Source organism: Rhinopithecus roxellana, chromosome 17 (assembly GCF_007565055.1).
Source record: "Rhinopithecus roxellana isolate Shanxi Qingling chromosome 17, ASM756505v1, whole genome shotgun sequence".
Lineage (NCBI taxonomy): Eukaryota > Metazoa > Chordata > Mammalia > Primates > Cercopithecidae > Rhinopithecus > Rhinopithecus roxellana.
Genome location: NC_044565.1, coordinates 59350305 through 59375615, shown reverse-complemented (window position 1 = coordinate 59375615; position 25311 = coordinate 59350305). Strand labels below are relative to the sequence as shown.

Sequence of the window (25311 nt, the reverse complement as noted above, 5' to 3'; positions counted from 1 at the left end):
CCCTAAGCAGGTCCTTCTCACAGGCCACCCCAGCTGATTCTTTCAGCAAGGGTAGGACTTGGAGGGGGGTCATTTTTCTGGGGTAAGTAATTGGCATGAGGTCACATCACTAAAGGGTGCAGGGGGATCAAACTCAGTGCCATCTGAGTCAAAGCCCTGGTTCTTCCCAGCACCGACTGTAGTCTCCTTCTCCTCCCACACCAGCCCTGCAGACAGACCCTCAGTCTCTCTGTTCTGGGGTCTTGACATTCCTTGGCTATGCTGTACCTCAGAGGCTCCCTCAGGTGTCCCTCGTGCACTGTCAGGCTGCTCTTTGCTTTAGGCCTGCTGGGCTTGTCTGCCTCCTGTGGGAGCCACCAAGGACAGGAGCTGTTCAGATGAGCTCACCCCTAACTCCTTGCCCTGGGGGCTGAGGCCCTAACTGGGATGGTCAAGCCTTTCCTGCAGACCTCCTGCCAATGGCGAAGGTTAGTGATGGGGTCTCATGTGCCCTGAGATGCTGACCGTATGCCTTTGAGAGGTCACTTGATAATTGGTTTTGGCTTTCAGCTCTTCACATTCATGAGGCCTCCCCCCAGGAATAGGACCTCATTGTGGTGGTACATTCATTGCTTCCTAACTTCCCCTACACTGAGGCCCTTCCATTCATCATCACTACAGCTCCAGGGGAAGCTTTGCACACCCATGTTTGGTCAAGTTTCCTTCCCACACCCGTCAATAGCATCTAATTGTTCTCAGAAGAAAGAAAAAGACTGTTTCCAGGCCTCAGAGACCTTTCTGGGTCTGGTCCCCGCCTCTGTGTCCAGCTTTGGGTACCCCTGGCTCCCTTGTCCCCAGGCCGCTTTCACTCTCTGGGGCCTTGCTGTCTCTCCCTCCCCTGCCATTGTCATGGAACCTTTGCCGTGCTGCTGCTGTTGTCTGAAAGTTCCTTTGTTGCCCTTGGCCCAGTGAACCCCTGTTCATTCTTTAGACCTTGATTTGGTCTTGGTCAGACCCCTGTTACACACATGCGTGTCACTGGGTCCCCTCTTAGGGAACATTTGTTACAATTGTGAAGAAATGTTCACAGGATTGTGGATTCGTGCCCTTTTTTCCCTAGTAGACTGTAAGCTAAACGGGGCCGAGAATGACCTGGTTTTGCCATTGCTGTAATCTCTGGTGCCTGGTACAGGGCTAGGCACACAGTAGGTGCTCAGTAAATGTCTGTTAAATAAACAAGTGACTCAGTAAGCAGATCGTTTCGAGGTCTTGAGAGACAAGGCAAATCTACCCACTGACCACTAGAAGGGTTGAAATGTGCTCTGGAAGCTGCCTGAAGCCGGCTGTGCTGCAGACGGCTCACCACTTGGCCTGCAAGCCCGTTCGCATTACTACTCAAGCAGATGACTCATGAGGAGATGAATCAGCCCAGAGCAGCACTTGCACTTAGTCACGTGGATGGGAACAGGACAGACATTTTCCCTTAATTAGAAATGGTGAGTCCAAAAACTGTTTCCTGCCAAAGCATTCATTCAACAGATACTCACAGAAGCCCAATTGGTGCTGGGCTCTATGCTGAGCTTTGTGAGGGCAGGAGGGAGAGTGAGGAGAGGCAACCACGAATAAGAAGATAGAAGGCCTGGTCTCTGCCCTCAAGCAGATGTGGCAAGCCAAAGGTAGGTGCAGCCTGACACTTGAGCTCCTTCCACATGTAGGCTCTCCAGAAGGAGGTTAAGGACACCCTCGGCCACCCCCACCCTCAAAGGGGTCACACAGATCCTAAGGTTGCTTCTCAGAGCGGCCCCATCCCTTGTCCTCTGGGTAACATCTTCCATTCTGTATCGTCACTGCTTCTTCAACATTATAGTCTTTATTACAAGGCAGCCATTATTAGCCTGTGATTCTTGTATAATTACATTTATTTGAGAATAAAATTACTTTTGAACTAAATTTCTAGAGAAGGGGCTTTTGCCTCCTGGGGCAAGATAAGCAATTTTCATTTATGTCCTAGACCAGATCTCTCTGTTCGCACAGACTGCCCCAGAAACGTCATGAACTCCCAGAGAATTTCTTCTGCGTTTTTGTAAAAAATGAGAATCAGGCAGTAGAAATCCAGCCTCCTTACCTTCCAGTCTCCTTCACATTACAATGCTCACTGGCCGTGCGCAATAGATCACGCCTGTAATCCCAGCACTTTGGGAGGCTGAGGCAGACGGATCACGGGGTCAAGAGATCAAGACCATCCTGGCTAATATGGTGAAACCCCGTCTCTACTAAAAATACAAAAAATTAGCCGGGCGTGGTGGTGGGTGCCTGTAGTCCCAGTTACTTGGGAGGCTGAGGCAGGAGGATGGCATGAACCCAGGAGGTGGAGCTTGCAGTGAACCAAGATCGCACCATTGCACTCCAGCTTGGGCGACAAAGCGAGACTCCGTCTCAAAAAAAAAAAAAAAGAAAAGAAAAGAAAAGAAAAGAAAAGAAAAAAAGAATGCTCACCATGGGAAAAGCCACCAGAATCATCTCTATGTTAAGGATGGGATTATATTTTGTTCTTCATTGTATCCTTACTGCTCTCAAATAAGGCTCTGGTATGCTGTAGGTGCTTTATAAGTGCTACTATATTCGGATGGGTAAAGGAAGCGATTTATCGCAGAGCAGAGGAAAAGATGCTGGTTGAGTGACAGAGTATCTGGGTGTGGCTAAGGTCAAGTCATCTTGTCTCTTGGGACTTTCGTTTCCCTGGATATAAAATGAGGGATAAATCAGATAAGTTTCAACATTTCATTTAGCTATAATGTTTTATTTAGTTTTTCTGATTCTGGAAGTAAAATTTTTTAAAAAGAAGGGATGTTACTTTCATGACTTTGGATTTGTCATTGAACAAAGCACCTATCACTCCCTTTGTATCTAATGCCCTAATCATAGGATGAAACTTTGAAGGGTGAATCTCTCTCTTCTGTTTCTCTTTCTCATATTTCTATCTCTATCCCTATGTCTATGTCTAAACAACTATATCTAGATCATATCTCTTTCTCTATTTCTATCTCTGTACCTACAAGTAAGTTGAAGTGTCTCTCTCTGTCTCTCTCTCTCTATCCCTATTTCTATCTCCATTGGAAATGTCACAGACCCTGAAGGGTACTTACTAATTGCTCAGATTTTAAAATCAAATGAACTCTCTTTTTATTTCTGTCTAATACACCATTTGCACTACAAATCCGGTCAATGGCATTTTGATTTTGGGTAGGAGATTATTCTAGTACTTCTCTTCCTGGTAAATATTGAGCCACCAACCTGTTAATTTTTGTTATGAAACGAGGACGTCAATAACAAATTACGCTTTGGAAATGGTGGTGAGTTTCCATTTAGAGCCAGTCTGCCAGATTGGAAAGATTGTTTTCATGAATTTGAAACTAGGTAAGTGGTGAGGATCTTTGAAGGTGCTTGGGAGCAGCTTGGTTGCTGTAGGGAAAGCTAGAATGAGGCCGTTTCCTTCGTACTGTCTTCACTCGCTCCAACCCAAGTGGGTAGAACAGCAGATTTCACGACTGGTTCTAAAACTTATTTGATCTCCCTTCCTCCTCCAGAATAAAGTGGTCTATTCAAGGTCAATTCTCATTTCACCCTGCATCCAACTCATTCCACAGCATCATGGTGACAATGATGAGAACACTGAGCCTGGCTGCATCTCAATTAGAACCCTATTGGAATGCCATTGGCCACCAGGTCTGGAATCGTGGGGCGAGAGCTATTATAGCACAGCTGGTGACAGCAATGGCAGCCAGAGCCAGGCATGTTCTATCTGCAGAAGTTGAACACATTTGATACAAAATTACAGCTAGATAGGAGGAATAAGTTCTAGTGTTCTACTGCACTGGAGGGTAACTATTGTTGACAATAATTTATCGTATATTTCAAATAGCTAAAAGATTTTGAACATTCTCAACACAAGGATAAATGAGGTAATGAATATGCTAATTACCCTGATTTGATCATTACACATTATTTACAGGTATCAAAATATCATCCATATCCCACAAATACAATTATTATGTGTCAATAAAAATAAAATAAAATAAAATAAATGGAACACATTTGTCAGAAATGAACAAGTTCAGGGCCATTGCCTAAGAAGGTGGGGCTTCTGTTTTCTGGAGGAGAGGAAGCTTCCTACCAACTCTAACATGCTCTCCTAAATGTATTCCTGTCCTGCGTTACTGTAATATCTTTAACTTCTCCCCAAACTATATGAGTCCCACATGGTCCCATCTCTGCCTCCACAGGTACAGGATAAGATCTGGTTGCAGGCTAAGAAACAAACAAAGGAAATGCATCATGTAGAGAAGTCAGGATGCTGTGCTGTGGTGGGGAGTGTGAGCTTTGGGTTTGGATGGGTCTGGGATTCAATATCAGTTCTGCAGTTCACTACATGTGGGACCTAGTCTCGGGCAAAGGATTTTTCATCCTTTCAAAGCCTTAATTTCTTTTCTTTTCTTTCTTTCTTTTTTTTCTTTTTCTTTTTCTTTTTTTGAGACAGAGTCTCGCTCTGTTGCCCAGACCGGAGTGCAATGGCACGATCTTGGCTCACTGCAATTTCCTCCGCCTCCCAAGTTCAAGCGATTCTCCTGCCTCAGCCTCCTCAGTAGCTGGGTTTACAGGCATGTGCCACCGCACCCAGCTAGTTTTTGTATTTTTAGTAGAGACCAGGTTTCACCATGTTGGCCAGGCTGGTCTTGAACTCCTGACCTCAAGCGATCTTCCTGTCTTGGCCTCCCAAAAGTGCTAGGATTACAGGGGTGAACCACCACACCCAGCCTTAGTTTCTTCATATAAAAAATGGGAAAGGATAGAGGAGAATTGGCTGCTGGGCTGGGTTCTTTGGGATTTAATGGGGAGGACATTGGAATAGAGTCAGAACACCTGGGATTGGGTTCCAGTTCTTCCACTACTGAAGAGTGGTGTACCTAGGGGCACTGGGCTTCCCTTCTTTGGATGACCCTGGTGGCAAAGCTGTGAGGATTAGGATGATGTGTGTAAGGCACACACATGATGTGTGCACAGTGTTGGGCTCATAATAGGTATTCAGCCAATGAAAGATGCTATTATTATTGTTATTATTATTTTAGTTTCAGCAAGGCTGTGTTCTGAATATGTGCCAATAATATGAAAACTAAGGAACATTTGAAGAGTACATATATTCTTTAAAGGAAATGACCAGAAGAGGAAATTATCTTCTTTCATTCTTGTATAGAAAACAATATTTTAAGTGATCAGTCAATCATCATCCACTATGTGCACCATATGTGGCAGATACTAGGCAAGGTGCTCAGAGAGATGCAGAAAGGCAGACACTGAGGCCAGGATCTGCATGTGGTTAGGGAGGCACACAGAGGCACACCCAAAGTTAATGAGCAGCGCAAACCCAGCCAAGGTGGCTGAGACAACCAGTGACAGGAAGGTGGGTTTCCCCTTGCAGGACGTGTAGGATGCATCCTGGTATACCTCTATCTTCCTTTTATTACCGTCAAGCACAAACAGAACCCTGGTCATCCGGAGTTCAAATTTGCTCAAAACCAATATTTCCTTCGAAGCAATGCATTTTGCAACACGAGACGTTATGAGGAGTTAAAGGCCTCCCTCTCCCCTGAAGGGCAGCTGGGGCAATAGATCCCTTCACCCATGCCAGTCCCTTAGCAAAATAATAGAAAGACCAGAGCCCTGCGGGTATCTGGGTGGGCTTATTTGGAATTGCTACAAGATGCAACAAGAGTCAGAACTCATGGACACAAAGAACAAGAACATAAAACCCACACAAAAGGGTGGCCATGCCAGGGCATCAGAGACCTCACACTTCCTTATCCTCACCGCAAAGCATTTGAGGGAGAGCAGGGGGAGTCGCCAAAATACTTCCCTGGGAAGGGGCCTCCTATGCTGCTCTCTCCTCCCAAACCCCAACTCCTTGATTATTCCTTTCCCTAAGGAGGAACTGCAGCTCATGTGATCTGATTCTTGCCTCAGTGGTCAGGAAGGATCAACTTAGAGACTAGGTCTCAGGGCAGAGGGGAAATCTCTGGAGAGTTTGCTAGTAGCACTCATAGCTAGGTTCCTCCCATCCTACTGAGGATGAAGAGCAGACGCTCACACCTGGGTGGGCAGCTTGGACTTCAGCGCCAGGTCTGGAACTCGCTCTACTTTCTAATTGTGTCCTGTAGGGCGTGGGAAGGAGGAGCAGGCTGAGTGTGCATGAGTCCAGGTTCCAATCATGCCACTTACTGGCTGTGAGATGCTGGGAGAGGGATTCAACCATCTGGGCCTGTTTCCTCTTGTGTGCAACGAGGGAGTTGGCTCCCTCTGAGCCCTAGGAGTTCTACCAACTCCTGTGGTTCTAAATCTGCAAAGTCTTCAACATTACACTTGAAAAAAGACATTGGTTTAATTAAACTTTGTAACACTTACTATGTGTCAGGCACTATGTAAGCACATTACCCATATTGAGTCGTGTAATCCGCCAACAATCCTATGAAGTAGGTTCCACTGCGGTCTCTATTACGTGGATGAGTACACAGAGGCATAGGAATATTATGTAACCCACCCAGGGTCACATACCTAGTTAGTGGCAGAATTTGAACTCAGGCAATTTGGCCTTGGGGCTATATAGACTCTATATACCTCTCATCTACCTAATATAGGAACACAGACCCAAGAGGGCAACATCTTAATTCTACTACTAGTATCACATCTGCATGCATTCTAGTGAGACAGAGGCAGCAAAGAAACTAAGCACATGGGGTCAGCACCTCTTCCAAAACTCCCATAGGCCAAGTCGCTTAGAGAGTCTTGACTTGACCGCTCAGCATTATCTAGGGCCGTGAGGGAGTTATGTGAGACCACATCCAGTAAAGTGCTGCGTCAACCTCAAGGACTCAACATAGGTCATTTTGTCTGTGATTGGAATAATTACCAGGAGCCCAGTGCTGTGGGCTCAGTGGGCACAGTATAAACCAGACACAGTGCCCTGTTCTCACCGGTGTGGGCCAAAGCAGATCTCCTGGGATCTCATGAAAATGCAAATTCTGCTTCAGCAGGTTTGGGTTGAGGCTGGGGTTTGGATAGCACACACTCCGTGATGCAGAAGCTGCTAATGGGTCCTCAGAAAGCAAGAGTTTAGCCTCCAGGCACTTGGGATTTGGAGGATGAAGCCCAGGCAGGTTGGAGAAGTCAGAGGAGGCATCCTGGGGTGGGGTTGGGGACTGGATGGTAGCTGGAGATGGGCCGTACCTGTGTAGTTTTGTGGTGTTGTGGGGAGGTGCTGTGGGAAACAGAAACACAGCCCAGCCTGGGCAGATGCCCAGGGGTCAGCTTAGCCTTTCTAAGGAACAGCAAGGGCCCAGCTGGGGCTGAGGAGACTCTGCTGGCTGCAGCCCTGGAGCTGCCTCCTCCACCCTCCTGGTTTAGGTATTAGATTTCACAGCAGCCCTGACTCTTGATGGGGAAGCTCTTCTCACACATTTCCATATTTATCTCTCTGAGTCTGCAGGGAAAGCAGAGAGCAGCCTTCAGACAGGCTCCCCGGCCTCCCATGGGCCAGGTTCATGAATAAAGATGCCTCCCCTAGGAGAGTTCTCCCAGCCTTCGCCGAGGGAAAGGGAGGGGAGGGGAAGAGCTGGGTGGGCAAGAGGGGCTGGAGAGGAACCGGACAGCCAGCTCTGCGGGGTGCAGGCAGAAAGGACTAGATCTGGGTGGGCGATGGCCTATGGATGGCACCTGGAACACTGGAATCATTTCTCCTCTCAATGCTTCAGTTTCTCTGCCTGTAAATCAGGAGATTGAACAAAACAGCTTAAGGGTACTCGTTCCAGGTCTGGCTTTCTGTGATTCTGTCATAAAGAGAGGCCAATGTTTTGTGACTGCCAAAGAACTCTCCAAACACAAAGCCTACTGTGGGTACCTTTGAGAGTAGCCCTGTCTGATAAAAAGATATCATGAGCCACAAATGCCAATCACATAAGGAACTGCAATTTTTCTTATTACAAAGGTAAAAAAATAGTTTTTAATAATAGATTCTATTGAACCCATTATATTCAAAACACATCAAATTTACATCATTTCAACATGTAATCACTATTACAGTTATCAGTGAGATATTTGAGTTTTTGGACTGAGTCTTTGAGGCAGGTACATGTGTCGTTACTCACAGCACATCTTAATTCCTGCTAGCCATATTCGAAGTGCTCAAAAGACACACATAGCCCGTGGCTACCATACTGAACCCTGCAGCTCTCGGCAGTGCAGACATGTGAAAGGGCGTGTACGGGCTGTTGCCATAAAAGATCTTCGGGAATACGTACATGTCATAGTGTGAGCATCCACTGGTCAGGGAAGCAGGGGCTTGTGTGTTAACCTGGAAAACCGTGAGCCTCTGAGCACAGGCTGCAGCCTTTTCCTATTGGACTCCCCAGTCTTCTAGGCCAGTGAGTGTGGCCAGAGAGGTGGGGACTTCTGCTTGCTTGGAGCTTGGTGGAATCCATGTTTTCACTCCAAATCTAGGTGTCTATTGCCTTCGTACCTTGATGACATCTTTCATTTTCCCAAGACCCTGGCCTACTATTTCCCCATCTCAGGTACTATATGCCAGGGAGTGCTATGGTAATTACACTGACATCATATCATAATTCTAAAATGTTACTTTGGGGAGGAGCTCTTTCCACCAAATCCTGACACCCGCCCCCCACCACACATGCCAGATAAATTAGTATTTTTTCCCTTTCTCTGAAAAGCGATAGTGGAGGCAGTTTGGCTTGAGGAATGAGTGACAGCCACAGAGCCACAGTGACCACGTCAAACTCTGGCCTCATTGCTGAAGCATGGCCTTGAGCAGGGCACTTTGTTTGTAAGCCTCGGTTTCCATGGGTGTGGAAAGATCAATCCCATGGATAAATGGCATTTTGTAGTGTCAAGCACATGGAAGACACTTTTAAAAAGGTAGCTTACCTTGCTTCCTTCTATCCTCAGCATTGTGGATGTCTGTTTTGGAGATGACATTACAAAAAGTCCTTTTACCTGTTTTAATGTAATTCTCACAACAGTCCTCTGAGGTGGGGCTCACAGATGAGAAAACTGTGGCACAGACTAGTGAAGTAACTTTCTCAAGATCACAAAGTCAACAGCAGAGCTAAAGTGTGAACCTAGAAAATCTAACTGCAGAATCCTGGTGCTAATGTTCTCTGCCTCAATGCTACATGAGGGGCAGAACTCCTGGGAGAAGGGGTTTTTGAACTTAAACTCCAAAAGCAAGAACCAAAAGCCAGGATGCTAGATTTTAGGGTGGCCACGATGATGACCTGAACCCAGATCTTGCTGAGGCAAATCCCATCAGCAGAGATTTAGGAATTCTTACATTTTGCCTTCCACCTGTCATCAGCCATCCTGCAGCTTCCCCACCACCCACGGTTTGCTGTCGGGATTCTATTTTCTGGAGCACCATTCCCAGCAGGCCTCTGAGATTCCTGGCCCAGGACCAGAGCCCTGACTGTTCCATCTCTGAGTGTTCGTCTAGGAGACACACACCCCTGTCCTTCAGACCTGTCCCTCTGGTGGACCCTTCCCCTCCTTTTTGGGACCTGTGGCTGCAGCAACCAGGGAGATATTTAATTCCCAGTTCTGCCCAGCAGCTTGTTGCTAAGCAGCTGGTGCACGCCGAGATGTGTGGAAGGAAAACCTCATGGTGACAAAAACAAACCCTCATGTGCCCCGAGCCAAGTGTATATGTATGTATGTGCACATGTACGTGTGTGTACATGTGTGTATGTGTGTTCAAAGGAGCTGAGGGTCGAGCTTCCAGTTAGAGCCTGACCATGAATCAGAACCAAGCAGGAGCAGTAACTCCCTGCAGTGGGACCCATGGGGAGAGGAGGCTCTGGCTGGGGTTTGAGGGGTTCCAGGAGGATGTGGAAGCAGCACTGGAGCACGAAGTGGGTGGGATGGAGCTGTGTGACTATGGGAATGAGCCAACCATATTCTCCTCTTTGGCAGTTGTGATATCAGCAAAACAAAAAACAAATACACAAAGACACCTGCTTTCCTCCTCACCCTACTACTACCTGAGACGCTCATTCTTATTCTGCTGATCTCAGAGGAGAGACAAGGAGAGGGGAAGGGGCATAGCTAAGCTTTGCCTCAGCCTCATTTGTACAACGAACACATTGCAGGGCATTGTCTGCACCTTGGTAAATGTCACACATAGACTTTTTATTTGTTGCTTCTTTCCCGGACATGTCCTAAATACAAAGGCTGAGACGGGAAGGGACATCTTTCCTACTGTCTTCTCTCCTGGTCAACTGCATAACAAACTTTGCCTCAAGTCTTGCCAGGACCTCTTACATAATTTGCAGGACTCAGTGCAAAAGGAAATGTAGGGCTTCCTGTTTTAAAATTATTAAGAATCAAGATGGCAGCAGCAGAGCAGTAAGCCAAGTGTGAGGTCCTTCTGAGCACAGGGCTGGGCACCTGCCAGCCCTGAGTCTCACCTGCACACTGCTGTTAGAATGAGCGAGCGCATCTGCAAGTCTAGGCCTTAACCTCTCTACTGCACGCTCTTTGATGCCCTCCCCCGCCTCCTCCTCCACACTCTAGGATGAAAGTCACTCTGCTTAGCCCAGTCCCACAAGGCCCTTCTGGACCTCGGTCCTGCAAACCTCTCCAGCCTCATTTCTCCACCACCCTCCCCTCCTCAGACACTCTAAGCTGGTGCCGATCCATGGGAAATCTTTCCAGAGTGTTCTTGCATGCTTTGCCCATGCTTCTCTCTTGCCCCCTCACTCCTTGCTAGTTCCTGTTAGTCCTTTACCACTCAGCTCAGGGAGCACTTCTCTGAGCCGTCTTCTCAGCCTGCTCTTTGCTTTCCACCCTGTACTCCAACTCTCTGCCCTTCCTAAGCTGAGTTTAAGGGCTTCCCCTCTGAGCAATGACAACATCCTGTATCGATGCACAGGGTGACTTGTGCCTTGTCTTGTCACGAGCTGTTTTGCCTGCCCCCAACTCTGCTCTGACATCCTCCTGGGAAGGGTCACGCCTGACTCATGCCTGTATTCTTAGTGCCTGGAACACAACAGATATTCAATAAGTATTTCCTGACTAACTCAATAGGTGAAGGTGGCCTCTGCTAGATCCATCACATTCAGCTCTTACTTTTAATTTGTTTTTTCTTTTTTAGACAGAGTCTTGCTCTGTCGCTCAGGCTGGAGTGCAGTGGTGCAATCTCAGCTCACTGCAACTTCTGCCTCCGGGGTTCAAGCAATTCTCATGCCTCAGCCTCCAGAGTAGCTAGGATTACAGGCGCACGCCACCACCCAGCTATTTTTCTGTATTCTTAGTAGAGATGGGGTGATATGGTTTGGCTGTGCCTCCACACAGATCTCATCTTAAATTGTAGCTCCCATAATTCCCATGTGTCGTGGGAGGGACCCAGTGGGAGGGTCATTCCTATGCTATTCTCGTGATAGTGAATAAGTCTCACAAGATCTGATGGTTTTATAAAAGGGTGTTCTCCTGCACAAGCTCTCTTACCCGCTGCCATGTAAGACATGACTTTGCTTCTTATTCACCTTCAGCCATGATTGTGAGACCTCCTTAGCCATGTAGAACTGTGAGTCAATTAAACCTCTTTCCTTTGTAAATTACCCAGCCTCAGGTATGCCTTTATTAGCATCATGAGAACAGACTAAGAAACAGGGTTTCACCATGTTGGCTAGACTGGTCTTGAACTCCTGGCCTCAAGCGATCTGCCTGCCTTGGCTTCCCAAAGTGCTAGAATTACAGGCATGAGTCACTGCAACCGGCACTTTTCTTACTTTTAACACCAAATCATCCAAGAAGTATTTTTAATGCTGATTTCTGCATTTCATAATTCTTCTCCAAAGGGTGATTTATTCAATGTATAACTGAAGGAGATTTGCTGTGTCTATTTTTTAAGGCACTTTAATGAAAATAGCAATGTTTTTTTCTTACTCTAAAGATAATACACATTTATGAAGAAAAAATTTAAAACACAAATTAAGGAATAATTAGCCAAAAACCTACCACTTAAAGTTATTATTAAGAGTGACCATTGTTTGGTCGGGCGCGGTGGCTCATGCCTGTAATCCCAGCTCTTTGGGAGGCCGAGGCAGGCAGATCACAAGGTCAGGAGTTCGAAACCAGCCTGACCAACATGGTGAAACCCTGTCTCTACTAAAAATACAAAAATTACCTGTAATACTAGATACTACGGAGACTGAGGCAGGAGAATCACTTGAACCTGGGAGGCAGAGGTTACACTGAGAGCTGAGATTGCACCACTGCACCCCTGCCTGGGCAAGAGAGCAAGACTCCATCAAAAAAACAAAAACAAAAACAAAAACAAAAAAAAACACAGTGACCATTGTTCTAGGAGTTCATTGATTCAATGTGTATTTATTGAACACTGACAAAGTTTCTCGCATTGGGAATATAGCAGTGAATCATACAAAAAACCTTACCTGGCCAAGCGTGGTAGCTCATGCCTATAATCCCAGCAGGCGGATCAGTTAAGGTCAGGAGTTCGAGACCAGCCTGGCCAACATGGTGAAAACCTGTCTCTACTAAAAATATAAAAAATTAGCCAGGCATGGTGGTGTGTGCCTGTAGTCCCAGCTATGGGGGAGGCTGAGGAAAGAGAATCGCTTGAAACTGGGAGGCAGAGGCTGTAGAGAGCTGAGATCATGCCACTGCCCTCTAGCCTGGGTGACAGAGCAAGACTACATCTTAAACAAAACAAAACAAAACAAAACCTTACCTTCGTTCTAGTCATTAAGTATGTACTTGTTTATGGTTCTGCATTTTGCATGTTTATACATACATGCATGTATATTTATAATTCTAGATTTATTCATTTGGTGCTAAGTCATGAAAACCTTTTCAGGTCACTGGCTTTAAATATGTGACTCCCTTTTTAGTGGCTGATTAATATTCCATTGTATGAATGTTCTATAATTTAATCAAATCTGGAGCCTCTGACAATGGTTTAAAACATCTTCACTGTTATTCATACCTTAAAATGCTTTATTTGTAAAATTGATCTGGGTATCTCCTAAACATGGACTATTGGTGAAGGAATACACAAATCTTATTTGTGATCCATATTGTCAAACCACCATCCAATAGTTAACCAGAGTGCTAATGTGTGATGCACCCTTGACATTGCCTCTGATACCAGAACAATGATACAATATTATCTAACCATTTTTGCATTTCTCCGATTTCTAGTGAGGTTCACTATCTTTTTAATATCCTTTGGAAAGGTCATATACAAGCTTGGTTTTTTTTCCTGTACAAAATTTAGATTTTTATATAATCAAAGCATCAGTATTTTCCTAAATGGAGTTTGGTTCTGGTGTCATTCTGAAAGTCCATCCCCACACCGAGATTCAGAATATTTTCCTATGTTTTCTTCTAATACTTTCCTCTCTCTCTCTCATTTACCTTTGAATATTCACATTTAATTTGTGAATATAATGGCTAGACAACTGTTATAAGCCCGAAAGCCAAGCTACAAGTTAAATACATGGACAAGATTGAGAACCTATTTTCTTGTTTGGCTTGCTTTCCTCTGATTAACCCCACCCTTCACCTATTTTACATTTACCTACCCTTTCCTAATTGCTTTTCTACACTATCGTGCCCACCTTTGGGTGCTGGCTTCACTTTAACCTTTTTTGCATATTCACAAACCAATCAGCATGCACTCCCCATTCTGAGTCCATAAAAAGCCTGGGACCCAGCCACACTGAGAGAGAAACCACCTGACTATGGGGGTGGGGGACCACGCCACTGTGTTCCCTCTCAGCTGAGAGCTGTTAAAAAAATTAGCCAAGGAGATGCTGTAACCTGGCCTAGTTCCGTAAGGAACTTACTGAAATTCCCTTTTCTCTATTTCTTCCCTGCCTCAGTACATGAAGGAGTGGAGGAGCTGGTTAGTAGTAGAGGAAGGGGTGGGTGCCAAGTGCTGATCCTTGACACATCGTCCCGCCCCCAGCCCCTGCCTCCTAACTGCAGCCACAGACAAGGCAGCCTGTGCTGGGGAGGGAAAGAGAGCACTGAACTGAGCTGGAGGTGGATTTTTTTTAATTGAGTAAGACTGTCTTAAATACCTGAAATGAGTCTGTTCTGAAAACCAATAACAGAGTGACGCTAATTTAGGTAATCTTGCCAAAATGCTGTCAAAGCAACTGTTACAAAGGAGATAATAGTTCATCATAGCACTACTGCTATATGGAATTATAAGGAAAAAATAATTTTACATTTGTATGTTGAGGAGTAGAGACTTCAGGAAACCTAGTTTCCAATATCAAGCCCACTCCAGCTGCTACTGGCATGGTAACCAGGGTACTTTTAACTGAGCCCTGTATTAGTCTGGTTTTCACACTGCTGATAAAGACATACCAGAGACTGGGCAATTTACAAAAGAGGTTTAATTTGAGTTAGAGTTCCACATGACTGGGGAAGCCTCACAATTACGGCGGAAGGCAAGGAGGAGCAAGTCCCGTCTTACATGGATGGCAGCAGGCAAACAGAATGAGGAAGACACAAAAGTGGAAACCCCTGATAAAACCATCAGAGCTCGGGAGACTTATTTACTACCACAAGAACAGTATGGGGGCAACTGCCCCCATGATTCAATGATCTCCCACTGGATCCCCCAAAACACATGGGAACTATGGGAGTGTAATTCAAGATGAGATTTGGGTGGGGACACAGAGCCAAACCATATCCAGCCCCATAGTAGACATTTCACACAGGTGTTCTCATTTAATTATCTTAATTATTTGAGTATTACCTGTTGCTGCTGTAACACATTATCTCAACCATTTTGTTTAAAGCAATACATTTATTATCTTATAGTTCCGGGAGTTGGAAGTCTGACATGGGTGTCTTTGAGTTACCATCAAGGTGTTGGCAGAGCTACATTCCCTTCTGGAGGCTCTAGCGGGGTGGATTCCACTCCCTGTCCTTCTCTGGCTCCAAGAGGCTGCCTGCATTCCTTCTCTTGTGGCCCCTTCCTCCTTCTTCAAAGGCAGTGGTGGCAGACGGAATCCTCACATTAAGTCATTCCAACCTTCCCTTCTGCCTCCCTCTTCCATTTTAAGGACCCTTGTGATTACATTGAGCCCACCTAGATAATACAGAATACTCTCCCCATATTCAGGTCAGCTGATTAGTAACCTTAGTTCTATCTACTACCATAAATGACCTTTGCTATGTAACATAATATATTCACAAATTCTAGGGGCTAGGACATGTATACCTTGGGGTGAAGGGGGGACACATTATTCTGCCTATCACATTTGTTGCTTTCACATTTTATGCATGAGACAAAAGGCACAGAGAGATGAGGTGACAAATCCACGGTTTCCCAGCGAGTGAGCCTCAGACCTGGAGATAATCCCAGCTGTCCACACAGACATTGTTCCCTAAAAGCATTGGGTCTGAAATTGATCAGCCAAAATCAACCCTGACTTTTAACACAGAAACAAGTGTAGGAGTGTCTTCCTTGAAGTTTCCTTGCAGAAATTAGTGTTCCTGATCTGCTCCTTTAGTCCTCGTGATAATTCACCACAACGTGTTTCTATCACAGAATTCCAGTTTGTTCTTGGCCTTGAATTTGGCCTGTGGCATGTTTGGACCTACACTACCTTAAGTTGTAGCTAGCTACTTTATGAATCTAACAGGTATTTCCCATCAAGTTTACTCTTAGAAGCCATCCTCACCAGGGAATCAATTAACAGTCACTTCTGTTTCCTTATTATCTAATGTAAGCTATCAATTATTTAACATATCTGGAATTTATTTGGTGTCTTGTGGAAGAAGAGGATCTGAATTTATTTTCCACTCTCTCTTCACAAAAATTCAACCAGATATCCCAGCAGCCTTTAGTCTATGATAGCATTTGATCATATTTTCCATTCTTATATATGATAGGGGTTGCTCTTTTTTTTTTTTTTTTTGAGACAGTCTTGCTCTGTCGCCCAGGCTGGAGTGCAGTGGCACCATCTAGACTCACTGCAAGCTCTGCCTCCTGTGTTCATGCCATTCTCCTGCCTCAGCCTCCCTAGTAGCTGGGACTACAGGCGCCCGCCACCACGCCCGGCTAATTTTGTATTTTTAGTAGAGACAGGGTTTCACCTTGTTAACCAGGATGGTCTCTATCTCCTGACCTCGTGATCCGCCTGCCTCGGCCTCCCAAAGTGCTGGAATTACAGGTGTGAGCCACCACACCTGGCTAGGGTTGCTCTGGTTTAACTGTTCTTGCCATTTTTCTGTTGTGGCATCAATAACATACTGTTTTAATTACTGAAGCTGTAAAGCATGTTTTCATTTATGACAGAACAAGTATCCCACTTACAAGTCAGCTGGTCTCTCTCAGCTATTTATTCTTCCAAGTGGACTTTAGAATAATTTTAAATTCATATTTAATCACATCTATTCAAAATTTTTAAAGATATTAATATAATTATGAAGTATTTATAGCATTTGTAATGTTAAACTGTCCTTAAACTCCTGGCCAAAAAACAAGCTTACCTGATTGTGCTGGATGATTGCTTTAATATGCACTAGCTATGGATTACTGAGACAGATAAAAAAGAATCCCGGGAGAATCTCTAACCCACCTCACAAGTGTTTATACCAGATGCTTTTGTGTAGATGAGGGAACCTGCCCAGGGCTGGTCTGGACATGGCCACAGAGGATTGGAGCCCTCCTGTGAACTGGGAGGACCAGCTGGAAGTTCACACCGTTTGCAGCAGGGAGGAGCCTGGCCTCTCCTGTTCCTGTGTGGGGACCTAGGATTTGATCTGTGAGGCAAGAAATTGTTGGCAAGGCCCCCTCTTGCTTTGCCGAGTTTTTATGTCTTTTTTCTTTTTGCCCAATGAATTCCGTTTTCCTCACATTTCTATGTGTCCACGAGCCTAATCTTTCCTGATCATATGACAAGAGCCTAGTTTTAGCTGAACTAAGGAGAAAGTTCTGCAACATTACTAAGATTCACTGAAGATCTTTCTTTCTTTCTTTCTTTCTTTCTTTCTTTCTTTCTTTCTTTCTTTCTTTCTTTCTTTCTTTCTTTCTTCCCTTCCTTCCTTCCTTCCTTCCTTCCTTCCTTCCTTCCTTCCTTCCTTCCTTCCTTTCCTTCTTTCTTTCTTTCTTTCTTTCTTTCTTTCTTTCTTTCTTTCTTTCTTTCTTTCTTTCTTTCTTTCTTTCTTTCTTTCTTTCTTTCTTTCTTTCTTTCTTTCTTTCTTTCTTTCTTTCTCTCTTTCTCTCTCTCTCTCTCTCTCTCTTTCTTTCTTTCTTTTTTTTTTAGATGTAGCCTTGTTCTATGGCCCAGGGTGGAGTGGAGTGGCACGATCTCGGCTCACTGCAAACTCTGCCTCCTGGGTTTAAGTTCCTGCCTCAGCCTCCCAAGTAGCTGGGATTACAGGCACCCGCCACCATGCCCAACTAATTTTTGTATTTTTAGTAGAGACAGGGTTTCACCATGTTGGCTAGGCTGGTCTTGAGCTCCTGACCTCAAGTGACCCAGCTGTCTCTTCCTCCCAAAGTGCTGGGATTACAGGCATGAGCCACCTCGCTCAGCCTGATTTTTTTTTTTTTTTTTGAGATAGAGTCTGAAGATTTTTATGTTCGTGCTCAGAGGTAAAATTGGTAGGGTGAGCTGGTAGAAGGCTGCCTGCTTTGGAATACCTCTGGATTTGATGTCTGTGATAGATGGGTGGAAAAGGAAGGCAAGGAGAGGGACCCAGAAAAATTGAGGAGAATGAGGACATGAGGCAAACTTCACTATTAGCCCTGCCTTTCTCATTATGACTCACCAGGATCTTCCCAGCAGCCAGAAGAATCCAGTCTAAAAATCAGTAGCCTCCCCTGGAACTGTTAGTTTTGGCTGGGTGTGGTGGCTCATGCCTATAATCTCAGCGCTTTGGGAGACTGAGGCTGGAGGATCAGAGTTTCATACCATCTTGGTCAACATAGCGAGACCCTGTCTCTACAAATATTTGAAACAAGAACAAAAAAATTAGCCAGTTGTGGTGGCATGTGCCTATAATCCTAGCTATCCGGGAGGCAGAGACGAGAGGGTTGCTTGAGCTCAGGAGTTCGAGGCTGTACTGAGCCATGATTGTGCCATTGCACTCCAGCCTGGGTGACAAAACGACATCTCCTCTCTATTAAAAAATAAAACAAAAGAGGACAGGCACGGTGGCTCATGCCTATAATCCCAGCACGTTAGGAAGCTGAGGCAGGCAGATAACTTGAGGTCAGGAGTTCGAGACCAGCCTGGCCAACATGGTGAAACACTGTTTCTACCAATACATACAAAAACTATCTGGGTGTGGTGTTGTGCACCTGTAGACCCAGCTACTCAGGAGGCTGAGGTGGGAGAATTGCTTGAACCCGGGAGGTGGAGGTTGCAATGAGCTAAGATTGTGTCATTGCACTCCAGCCTGGGTGACAGAGTGAGACTGTGTCTCAGAAAGAAAAGAAAAGGAAAGAGAAAAGAAAGAGAAAGAAAGAAAGAGAAAAAGAGAAAGAAAGAGAAAGAAAAAAGAAAGAAAAAGAAAGAGGGAGAGAAAGAGAGAAAGAGAAAGAAAGAAAAAGAAAGAAAGAAAGAAGAAAGAGAGAGAGAGAAAGAAAGAAAGAAAGAAAGAAAGAAAAGGAAGGAAGGAAGGAAGGAAGGAAGGAAGGAAGGAAGGAAGGAAGGAAGGAAGGAAGGAACTGCTGATTTTTATAGGGCTTCCTGGTAAGTGAGATTCCCTGTTAAGTGCAAAGATCATACAATGCAAAGATCATACAACCTTCATTTGTTATTGTTTTTGTTATTGCTAGGTATTGTTTTTAAAGTAGCTTTCCTACATCAAGTTCATTCTTGTATATAACAATGACCATACTGCTCATGACTCATCATTATGTAACCATAAGTCTGTTATAGTTTTCTTATTAACTTGCTTTATTCTACTTATCAGCATTTGATTACACAAATATTCTCTTCAGGCTTTATTATGCTTGAATATCAGAGGAAGAAGTTGCATTTCTTAGAAACAATGTAAAATTCAAATTAGCCTTCCCCAGTGAGATTAAATGGAGAGGTTTCATTCTACTTTTTTTCTGAATTTATCAGGGGCTTAGTCTGTACTTTTTTACACTAGCAAATGAAGGTTGTATGATCTTTGCATTTTTTTTTTCTATACACCCACTTTGATTTCTGAGGCTTAGAATCAATTTGTAGCGTCACTCGATAAAATACAATAGTGGGTGTGGAATTCTTTTTCTCAAAAGATAATATCATGAATAGCATAATGCTCACCTACCCACCCACTTTCTCAGGGGAAGAGAGATGACTGCACTCTGCTGTGGCCCCTTGGTTTTAATTAGAGGCTTTGTCTGTGGGTGAGGAATCATGGGCTGGAGGCAGCGCAAGTCCCCCATCCAGAAGCCTTCCACGTGGGAGGTGCACTGAAAGCACAGCAGATCTTCCCTGAGGATGAGGAGGCGGGGCCCCTCCACCTCCCATCTGGATCCCCTCCAGGTTCCTGCTGGTATTTCTGCTCTAGCCTGCCCTTCTCGCTTTGCCACTCCCTTGTCCAGACTGCTTCCAGAATGAACCACTTAGAAAATTCCATGAAGCCATCCTACCCATGCTACTTAAAACCCTTCACTGGTTTTTCATCACTTTCTGGAGTCGGATCCCCATGAGAGGGGCCTGGCTCACGTCTCTAGGGTTTCACCCATTCATACAGTGGCATCCTCACTGCCTGATGGACACGTTAGGCATGAGCAAAACAAACTTCTGTGTTTCCCAATATGCCTTCCAGTATATGACCTGTAATTTCTTACCTCCATGCTTTCCCCATTGCAGCAAGGCCTCCCTCTCAAATGTTTTCCATCCCCTGGCATTTTCTTACAGATGCTCTAGCACTCAGCTCATATAGAAAGCTTGAACTCCAAGCTAGGGCAAGTGCCCTTGCCCTATGCCCTCTCAAGACCCTGGGCATGACTTCACCACACGTTATTGTAACCACTTAGAATGGTCCTGTAACATCCCTGGGGGCCTTTTAAGGGGGGATTGCTTTTTATTTTTCCATAAGACTGAAACAAACAAATTCTTTGAATCCCTGGTGTCTAGTACCATTCCTGATCATAGTGTATGCCCAATAAATCTTTATTCAGTGAATGAATATGTTACCCTCATTCTTCAGGTGAGGAAATGCATAAAGGGGGAGGCAAATGATGGAGCACAAGGAGGGAACCCTGGTTGGGGAGTCAGGACCATGAGTTCTAATATTGTTTGTGACCTGGTTTCTCTACTTTCCTGCCTAGAAGCTGCCTTTTCTAAAAAGGCAAATATGGGAAAATTGAACAAGTTGAGGTCCAGTGCCCAAACTTACCCACCAAAATACCCTTAAGAGTAGAAAATACCTGGGACCTCAGAAAGCTCAGGGGCTGCTGAGTCTGAAGTTTCGCATTTGAGTTAACATTCATGTAAAACTTGTGTTACATGCCCTAAAATGTCTCCTTTTAAAAACTGAAATGTGTTTGCAAAACCCATCAGTTAGTTAACTTAAAAAACCACCCCTCAATCTCCAGGAAAAATTAGCATGCTGAGGAGATGGACCAAGATTGCCTGCTCTCTACCTATGCCCAGGCCTCCACCATGTGGGTAACTTGGTTAAAGACGGATAAAAGAAGGAAGAATACTGATTCTGGATTCAGAGAAGACTAGATCCAATTTCAATTGTGTTACTTATTAGCTGTATTACTTCAAGCAAGTTGCATAACCTCTTTGGGCACTGGTGGTATTCTCTGTAAAACTGGGGAGATGGCAGCCCCTTGGGCCTTGTGAGGAGCCTGTGAAGCATCCTGGGAGAGCCTCTGCCATGTGGCACACAGTGGTTATTCGGTATTGGTTCTCTTCCTTCACCCCTGACTGTCAGATTCTCTTTGCAAGCTTCTCTTCCCACCCCCAACCCCACCACCAATTCACTGGATCATGAGGGAATGAGTACAAGTAGCAGTAGGTCTAAAGTGCTGGGAGAATTTTCCAGTGACATATGGAAAAAACATATGCCTGGAGCCATTCCCTCCTCTGCCTTCCTTACCTAAGCCCACTGGCCCAATTCACTTAACTCCTCATGTCTAATTTCTTCATGTGTAAATGTGGATAATTAAGACATCCTTGTAGAGCTTTAGTGAGGATTAAATCGGTTAATATGTGTAAAAATCTAGCAGGGTGCTTATCACGTTAGGTGCTCCGTCTGTGGGAAATATTATTATTACTCTTACAATAATGGTTATTGAGGGCCCACATTCACAGAACCTGGGCAGAGGAGGCAGAATGATGCTGTCCACTCAAAGATGTCTACATTTGAATACCTGAAGTCTGTGAATACGATACCTTACATGGCAGAAGGGACTTTGCAGATGTGACTAAGTTAATGACCTGCAAATGTGGAAATTATTTCTGGATTATCCAGATGAACCCAATGTAATCACAGGGTCCTTAAAAGAGTCAGAGAAGGGGACGTGACAGTGTAAGCAAAGCAGGCAGAGATTTGAAGATGCTATGCAGCAGAATGTAAAGATGGAGGAGGGGCCTCGAGCCTCGGAATGAGAACAGCCTCGAGGAGGTGAGAAAGGTAAGGGAATGGATTCTCTCCTAGAACCTCCAAAAGGAACCCAAGCCTAATGAAATCCATTTCAGACTTCCGGGCCCCAAAACTGTTAAGAGAATACATTTGTGTTGTTTTAAGCCATCAGTTTATAGTAACTTGTTACAGCAACAGTAGGAAACTGATACACCAGGTGAGTACATCCTTGAGCACAGACAGCAACAGTGACCACCAAACTCCTCCTCTGCTTACCAGGCACCAGGACAAGAGCTGGTCCTCTCACACTTCCCTTATCCCTCTCCCCGTATTCTTTCCCCAAGTACTGCGGCTTTCTGGAGTGGGAAAGGTGCTGCCATGCTTGAACTGTGCCACTGGAAACCACACCTATTCTTCCCCGGAGAAAGGTAGAGGAAAAAGTGTAAGCTGGGGGTTGTATGTGTGTGTGTGTGTGTGCATGTGCATGTGCACGTATGCAGGTGAAGGCATCTCAAAATTGGAAAAATGCCACATAATGGGGGCAACAATTCAGCCCTGTTCAACTCCAGCATGCCCAGCTTGACAAGCTGAGGATGAACAGCAGTTGCCATGGAGACAGCATCCCTTACTTCTACTTGCTGCCTCCTTAGTGCTGCTGTTCACTGTGTGATGCAGTCACCACCCAGCCCTCGGCAGCACCACACCCTGGCAGGGTCCCACTTAACACGAGGCTTGGGGCACTTCTGCTGTTTCACCTCTTTCTAACTTAACTGAATGAACTCTAGAAGCCAGGAAATAGGTTTGGGGACAAGGATGAGAGGCCTCAAGGTACAATGGACAGAGTACTGGTCTCGAGACCTCTTTTTTTTTCTTTTTCTTTTTTTTTTTTTTTTTTGAGACAGAGTCTTGCTCTGTTGCCAAGGCTAAAGTGCAGTGGCATGATCATGGCTCACTGCAACCTCCGCTTTCCAGGTTCAAGGGATTCTTCTGCCTCAGCCTACCAAGTAGCTGGAACTACAGGCACGTGCCACCATGCCTGGCTAATTTTTGTATTTTTTAGTAAAGAGGGTTTTTCCAAATTGGCTAGGCTGATCTTGAACTCCTGACCTCAGGTGATCTGCCCACCTTAGGCTCTCAAAGTGCTCGATTACAGGTATGAGCCACCTCGCTGGGAACCTCTCAAGCCCTCCTGCTGAAGGTCTTTCCCTCCCCTGAGCCCCAGGTTCCTCTTCTGTCTGATGGACGGGAAGTTGGCCAGAATGACCCCTAGGAGCCTCTCCCACAGCTATGAGATTAAGTTCATGGGGAGATCATAAACTTAGACAGGGTGGAGCTCAAAGGAACAGGGTGGAACTAAAAAATGGTCAGGTTGATGGCTGTTTCTCAGTGACAACCAGCTTTTTCACTGTACGGCCAACCCCCCAAGGGACAACTGGGTATCAAAGGAGGCCATTCTCTGTGTTACACTCCCCATCTTTCTCAGAATAGAGTCCATTCTGAAACTCGTAAAGGGAGAATGGATGACCAGCTCACCCCCTGAGGCCTATTCATCAGGACTCACTGCTGTTGAGCTTTGAGGGCCTTTCTTCCTTTACCATTCCTCTGGGGCTGTGTAGCTCTGAAGTTCTGCCAGTGGGCAGGAGGGACTCTGGGGTCCAGATGGCATAAAGCCGAAGGAAATCCTCAAACCATCCTTATTCACCAGTTAACTTTTCAAGAATACTCAGCTAGCTCCTGACTTCCAGGAAGTCGAGACATACACACAAGTAACTGCAATCCAGGGTGACACTGAGCTCAAGCTTGGCTGTTTAGGAAGCAAATTCATTTCCCTCCATCAGCTTACACCACCTACCACTGTGCCGCCCATCAGTGTTTGGAGAAGTACACTCTATTCTGCCTCTTCTTTGTAGGACTCGTCACAGTGCTACAGAGAGGTGTCGCTGGATCAGGGCTACACTATGCCATTTCATAACCCTTCATGATAAAGAAAGTCACCGATTGGAGCTCATCAATTAGATATGAGAACCCAACAGGAGCCACAAAGCTGGCTGTAGGGCCACCCAGAGTCAAGAAGTCACATGGAGCCTGCTGGGCTTCACTCTTGTGATGATGTTCACAGTATGTGAGGGCCTTGTTCCTGTCACCACAGCCTCCCAAGGGAGAATGTCACAGGTCAAGGGAACAGCTTGAGTACAAGGCTGGAGGTGCAATGTTGCAGAATGCCTGGGGACTGTGAGCCACCCACGTGAGCTAGTACACAGACTACAACAGTGAGGAAGGAAAGTTAGTGGGCCCTTTGGCAGACAGTCTTAAGTCACCTTTCTATTCCACCTTCCCAGGTTTTCCTTTCTATAACAACTGTGCTTTTGTTCAAGTCCCATGCTCTGCAGGGGAGGATCCATTCCCTTGCCTTTTCCAGGAAATAGATGATAATTGGACTAAAATGAATCGTGATGATCTTGTTCCTTGCTTTTCATTATTATTTCCTGTCCAAGTGGTATAGTTTAGGCCAAAGAGACAGATGAGTCAGTCTTCTGAAGGTGGGTGGGTAGAAGACACTTTTTGGAAATCTTTTGATTTCCTGATTAAAAAGGACTGATGCAGCTGGAACCTTTTCCCTATCTCTGGCAGACTTGAATGGTAATGTGAAGCCTGGAACTGCAGCAATCATCTTGTATTCATGAGGGAGAGACCAAGAGAATCTCAGAGATGTTCAGAAGTCATGAACCAATGCTAAACAAATGTCCAGCTCCAAACTTCTTTGTATGTGACAAAAATAAACTCCTGTCTGTTTAAACCGCTGTTAGTTGGATTCAGTTAATTGTAGCCAAATATCTGAGACAGGCCCAGTGCAAGGAAATGGAATTTTTGCCTTTTCCAGAGGCAAAGGGAGTCAGAGGAGGTTTCTTTTGCTATTGTTTAGAATTTAGTTTTACATGAACAGTGATAGGAGCTGCCCTGATTTGATCATTCCACAACATATGCATATACAGCTCAAAACATCAAATTACACCTCATGAATACAATTACTATGTGTCAGCAAAATATTTTAAAAAGTGATACTCGATGCATGTTGTGAAAACTTTAAGTGATAAAAAAGTAAATAAAATAAGGCACGAGGGGCCCCCTCACTCTCACCAATCTCAGTTCCTGGAAGTAAATGCTATGAAGAGAGAGGTGACAGGGAGCTATGTGTGTATATTTTACAAAAATCAGATTATTCTGCACATCTTTCTATTAATATATAGGGTTTTGCAATTGACTTTTCTTATTTAATGACATGTCATGGATACAGGAAGTTTTTGAGGAAAGGTAGGATATCATGGGAGCTGTAGTTAAGAAAGATGAAGACATTTATTCAGTAGTCTAGAAACTGGCCCAAAACTATATTACATAAAGCTTCAGCTCTCTCTGGAAAAAAGTGGGGGAAACAGAAGTATTGGTAACTTCCTAAGTGCAGGCATATGCTAAGCATTTTAATTTAATTCCAACTCCTCTGTGAGATTATTCTCATCTTACAAATGAGGAAACAGAGGCTCACGGAAAATTGGAATCCAGCTCTATCTGATCCAAATCTTCTGGTCTATTTCACCAATGAGTGGTTTAGCATTTTTCCACGGGGTAGCCACCATAACTGCCCATGCTTTCCTACTGCTAAATGCAAATATTTGAATTCCCTTAGGAAAG

The 25311-nt window shown here is 45.0% G+C and overlaps 1 protein-coding gene and 1 long non-coding RNA gene across 4 annotated transcripts in view; one reads left to right on the top strand and one right to left on the bottom strand.

Moving 5' to 3' along the window:
• VSNL1 (visinin like 1) overlaps positions 1–25311 on the bottom strand; it is a 112892-nt gene that overhangs the window by 11632 nt on the left and 75949 nt on the right. The gene's annotated exons all lie outside the window — the stretch shown is intronic.
• On the top strand, positions 1545–24390 carry LOC115894335. Its single transcript, XR_004054444.1, has 3 exons — positions 1545–1655; positions 21969–22052; positions 24256–24390. It is a non-coding gene; the product is annotated as an uncharacterized LOC115894335 (long non-coding RNA).